We start from the raw sequence: 6,072 nt of genomic DNA on the forward strand, positions 1-6,072 counted from the left end.
CCCTACTGTGTAGGCATGCCCAGCAAAGGGTCCCACCATTCACTGTACCCCCATGTCCCAAAGGGACTCCCCTTGAGCCAAGCCCCAAAGCCCCCGGACTGGCTGGGGCTGGGGACCAGGGGACGTTTTATCACTGTAGTCTAACACAGACCGGAAACGCTTTGGAATCCAGAGCTCTTCCCCGCTGAAATCTCAACGAGGTTTTGATGTATTTCCTCCATCGACAGTGTACAGATGAAGAGTGATGCAAACAAGGCGAAAGTCATGACGCTGAGGTCAACACAGAGGGGACCCTCCAAAAATTCAGAGATGGCTTTGAGAAAGGTAAATAAGAAATAGAGGAGTCAGTCATTAATGGTTCGTGTATATATTGCTTATGTTATAGGATTTCCTTAAAATGCAATCATCTTCTAAGCTGGGGTAACTAAGTCTGTTCTTTCCCATCATTCCCAGCCATTTTACAAATGCAGATCATTCTACCTGTCGGTCTTCATCTTTCCAGACTCACTGCCAGAGGGTCAATTCTGACTCATAGTGGCCCTATAGGACAGGGTAGAACTGTCCTGTGGGTTTTCCAAAATTGTAACTCTTTACAGGAGCAAAAAGCCTCATCTATCTCCCACAGAGCAGCTGGTGGTTTCGAACTGCTGGTCTTGTGGTTACCAGCCTAACTCATAATCTTTGGCCTATCCTCGTGCATTTTGTTTTCATGTGAAACTCACTGTTAAAGTTTTTTTTTCTTTTTCCTTTCAGGTAAGTTGTTGTTTTTTGCAGCAAGATTAATTAGTTCATGTCTAGATAGGGTAATTTTCTTTTTCTTATGCCTGATATTCATTACCTCCCTCTGCACACAACAACATCCATCCAATAAGCTAATGGACATGTTAGAATTTAGGTAGAGTGGGTACTTGGTACCAGGGACCCTGGTGACATAATAGGTTACCTGTTGGACTGCTAACCGTAAGGTCAATAGTTTGAAACCATCAGCTGCACTGAAGGAGAAAGATAAACCTTTGTACTCTTCTACAGAGTTAAAATTTTGGAAACCCACAGGGGCCATTCTACCCTTTCCTACAGGGTCCCTGTAAGTTGGAACTGACTCAGTGTCAGTGAATTTGGGGACCTGATGAGATGAGTAAATATAAACTCCAAACTCACTACTATTGAGTCTATTCCAATCCATAGTGACACTGTAGGGCAGAGTTGGAATGTCCCTTTGAGTTTCTGAGACTGTGAATATTTGGGGGCATAGAAAGCCTCATCTTTCTCCCAAGGAGGGGCTGGTGATTTCAAACTAGTCATTTTGAGGCTAGTAGTCCAACACTTAACCCACGAGGCCCCAATGATCCCAGACCAAATATTCTTTTTTTAAAAGCTCACTGCCTTCAAGTCGATGCCAACTCATAGCAACCTTATAGGATAAGGTAGAAGTGCCCTGTGGGTTTCCGAAGCTGTAAATGTTTATGGGAGTAGAAAGCCCTTTCTTTCTCCTGGGACCAAATATAAATAAATGTTTTTTAATCAGTGTTGCAGCACCTGAAAGGAGTTTGAACTTCAGGCAAACAATAAAGAGGCTTGTAAAGTGAACAGTAGCACAAGAACATAGAACTCCTTGAAGCAATCAGCTATACAAGAACAAAAAGCAGAATTTGCCCAGAGAAACTGTTCAGAAGACAGGAAGGCGTGGGCTGTGGGTGTCAGAAATGGAGGAATAGAAACAGGTAGCACAGCAAGAAATGAGATAAAACATGTTATCTTATGGAGATTGCAATCAATGATATGAAGCAAAATATGTACACATGACTGAATGGAAAACTGATATGCACCATAAACCTTCACCCAATTCACAATAATAAGTTTTTTGTTTTTTGTTTTTAAGGGATGGAAGAAAGGAGCTATTGAGCTTAAATCAAATTATCTTATTATTGGAATTTATAAAATCCATCCTTAAAATGGAGAAATGGTTTGAAGAAGTATTTCTCTCTCTACTTCCACCTCTGTAGCAATGCATTGTACCGAAACAGGAACCAGAAAGAGCATCCAAAACCTCACTAGATATTTAAATTGTAGGTTCAAGGTCACGCAATAGCATTAGCAAGAAGAAAGGTAAATGGAAGGAAGTCAAAGTATCACGATTTTTGCCTGTGTCGGCAGAGAAGAGTGTTGGTGTAGTCAGTCACTTTGGCCTTTCTAGGCTCATCTGGCATGAAGACACAGCTCGGAGGTAAGATTCCCTGGGCAAGTGGGTTTCCCCTCATACTGTCATCTGAAGAGACCCCAATTCGCTTCTCATGATTCTGTGACCCCCACCACCAAGGGGCACAGAGGGTTCTTCCTGGAAACTGCTTGTGCCAAAGGCATCGCTGTAGAAAGGTCTCAAAATGACTCTGGCTCTGAGAGCTTTTTCTCCAAGAGGTGACTGCTTATATTTCTCAGAAATCTCTGGCCTGTATAAGGTATTCTTGACTTCAATAGAAATGTTTTGGGAAGGAAAGTAATGGCCAAATAGCAGAAGGACAAAATGAGGTTCTTTGTGGCCTTACAGCATTGTAACAGCCTGAGCAAAATAGCCCATCAAACCATAGTGAGGCTTTTGACCTATTTTAAAGTTGTTTCAGTTTTTAATATTTTCTGCTTTTCTTTCTATTGAAGTCTTTCTCTGTTTGGTCATTGTTGTTGGTATATTTGTTTTCTTCCCATTTATGTTTTGTACAATTATATATATATGACATTCGGGATAGGTAAAACTACAGCAACAGTCACTGGGGCATGGCAGAAGAGGTTGGGGGGCAATGGGGATCTAACATGTATAAGGAGAACATGTTCTGAAATTGATTGCGGTGATGGATGCTCAACTCTGCTTAATATGATTGAATGATTAAATTGTATGATATGTAAATTAAACTATCAAAAATTTATTGAGCACTTACTTTATGCCATAGAGGGAGCTAAGTGGTTTTATATGCATTATCTCACTTGGGTCTTCATAAAACCCACTGGGGCTTAGAAAGTGAAAGAGCCTCTAAGAGTTAAGTATCCAAGGTCACAGAGCTGGTAAGTAGTAGACAGAGGATCCAAACCTAGGTCTGCCAGACGGAGCTCTGATCCACTGTTTTATATTCAACTACCTTAAAACTATTTCATCCAGGAACAGGAGTGGGAATAGTGGTATCAGAAGGGTAGGGGGAAGAGGGAGAGAGGAAGGGAGAAAGGGGGAACTGATCACAATGATCGACACTTAACCATACAACCCTCTCCATGGGGAAGAACAACAGAAAACATGGGGGAAGGGAGACAGCAGTGGCTGTGAGATATGAAAATAATAGCAATGTACAATCTATCAAGGAGTTATGGGTGGGGAGGGGGAAAAAACGAGGAGCTGATACCAAGGGCTCAATAGAAAGTAAATGTCTAGAAAAGATTGAAGACCATGTATGTACAAATTCGCCTAAGGCAAGCAATGTATGAATTAACACAAGAGTTGCAAGAGTCCAAAAAATTTTTTTTAATAAAATATAATCTAAATGTCAACATCCTCAAAAAATAAATTATTTCAGAAGAACATTAAGGATAAAAAATAATTCCTAGTTATATGCAATAAATAAAATTTCCTAGAAAATGTCATGATATTCAGAACCACTATCAACACTGATGGGGACAGTCTTACATTTATTTTATGTTATTTTCAGATGCCCTTGTAGAGTCCAAATACACAATTAAAATAAAAATATCCTATAATTTAGGTACCCAGTTTCACACATGCACATGTACAAAGAAGAAGCCACACAGGCACACAAACACCACACATACACACACGCCACAGATAAACACACACAGACCCCAGGTATGTGCATGCAGGTACCACACACCTTACACAGAGATACAGGCACCCCCAAATGTAGGCACATAAACACAAAAATACACCATAGACACATACACACCCCACAGATTTATACCAACGCCATAGAGACAAAGAGGCCCTATACGTACCCTCATACGGACACATACACACGCACACCACAGACTCAGTGAGAGACCACAGATACAGAAATACAGCAGAGACACCACAGGCACCGGCCCCGCGTATACACATTCTCCACAAAGAGATACACATGGGTCCTAAGCACAGCCACAAGGACAAAGACATCCCAGCTACACACACGGAGACCCGACACCCAGGTTGTCAGAACTTCTCCAGGAACTGGTTCCCCTTCTCTGCTCACGCTCCGGGATCCAGCTTCTCCCACGTTCCTCCTCTCATTCACTTCTCCTCTCCTGCTGCTCGTCTCTTCTCTCCATCTTCTCACCACCACCAGGTCAATAACTGAGTCCTATCGACCCCCACGTGGGTTTCTGAGACTGTAACTGTTTACGGCAATGGCTCTCAACCTTCCTAATGCTGCAACCCTTTCATACAGTTCCTCGTGTTGTGGTGACCCCCCAACCATAAAATTATTTTTGGTGCTACTTCATCACCGTAATTTTGCTACTGTTATGAATCAGGCAACCCCCGTGAAAGGGTTGTTCAACCCCCCAAAGGGGTCGCGACCCACAGGTTGAGAACCGCTGATTACGGGAGTAGAAAGCCCAGTCTTTCTCACACGAAGCTGCTGCTGGTTTTGAACTAACAACCATGGGGATGGCAGCCCAATGGGAACCACTGCACCACCAAGACTCCATTCTCTCCATCTTACTAATTCCCAAACAGGGAACAGGAGCCCTTTTCCTTTGATTCCCCAGCAATCACCCACACAAGACAGTTGCTTTATGTGAGAGGCAGTACACAGTATCAAAAGAGGACAAATAGATTAATTTAAAATATTAGACATGCCTATTTTTAAATCTCCTGTGTTGTTTTACTTCTCAAAAGATCTCATTGACCCTTTCAGGATTCCAAATCTCCTGCCATGTGTTTCCTATATTATTGTCTCCTCTCCTGGACCACCCTCGATCTTTGTGCCTCTACTCAGGGTCCTCAACCCTGGCATGAGCTCTTTTTCAAGGACCTACTCTTTGACTTGCGACTGTCCATCCAGTCCACTCACCACTGCAGACTCTGCTTCTTATTCCCAAGGCCGACTCCTCAAATACTTTACTGAAGAGAGAAACTCTCTGCGAATCCCTTAGAAGGTAGAATTAACATCAGGCATTTATTCTCTGTATACATATAGCCATAGGAGTCCCCACGTGGTACAAATGGTTCAGTACTCAACTACTAGCCAAAAGGTTTCCGATTTGAACAAGTGGTGGGATTCAAATAACTTAGCAGGTTCACTGCCGTAATGAATGCTTTAAGTTAAAAACAACAACAATAATGATATAGTTTATAACAGGAGTGCTCACACTTTTTCAGCATGCGAGCTACTTATAAAATGGTCAAATCAAAACCATCCACCAAGTACAAAAATGCAAAACATGTATTTTTATTTATTTATAAATGCATTGAGAATTCTTTATATGTACAATGTATGTTTATGTACCTTCCATAACCACATGAGTCCATATTGCACAACACAACACAATTGACTATGTACATTTTTTGTCATTACCTGACTTGACTCTGATGACTTGCACTGAATGGAATGAGCCAGGGATGCATAGTCCGGACAGTAGCTGCTGACAGCCAGCTGCAAGCACACTTCCAAATGATCATCAGTCATGGTGGAATGGTACTTGGACTTAATGATCTTTATGTGGGAAAAGGCTGACTCATATAAATAAGTAGAGCTGAATAATGCAGTCAAGGAGGTAGCACATTGTCTCATATTTGGCTACTTTCCCTCTGCGAGTAAGTTCCAGAGCTGTTCATTGCTCTGGACATCAGCTGAAGGTCGGCTTGTAGTGTCAAAATCTCCCATTCCGTATGAAAGTGATAAGTTTTTGTCTTCTTACTGGGTCCAGCTCCCCCACTCATTTTAATACCCTTTCTTACGTTTCAGAGGGGAAAAAAAACAAGGTCTAAAAATTGGCGATAACTTAGCTTGTCAGTTTTGCTGCACTTAGTGCAGTTGTTTGTGCATGCGTTTGACACCTAAGATTGCATCTGATTGCCCGCACTGTATATCAGTTAAG

The sequence above is a fragment of the Echinops telfairi genome, unplaced genomic scaffold, assembly GCF_000313985.2.
Source record: "Echinops telfairi isolate 266 unplaced genomic scaffold, ASM31398v2 ScPeMD7_18;HRSCAF=68, whole genome shotgun sequence".
Taxonomy (NCBI): Eukaryota; Metazoa; Chordata; class Mammalia; order Afrosoricida; family Tenrecidae; genus Echinops; species Echinops telfairi.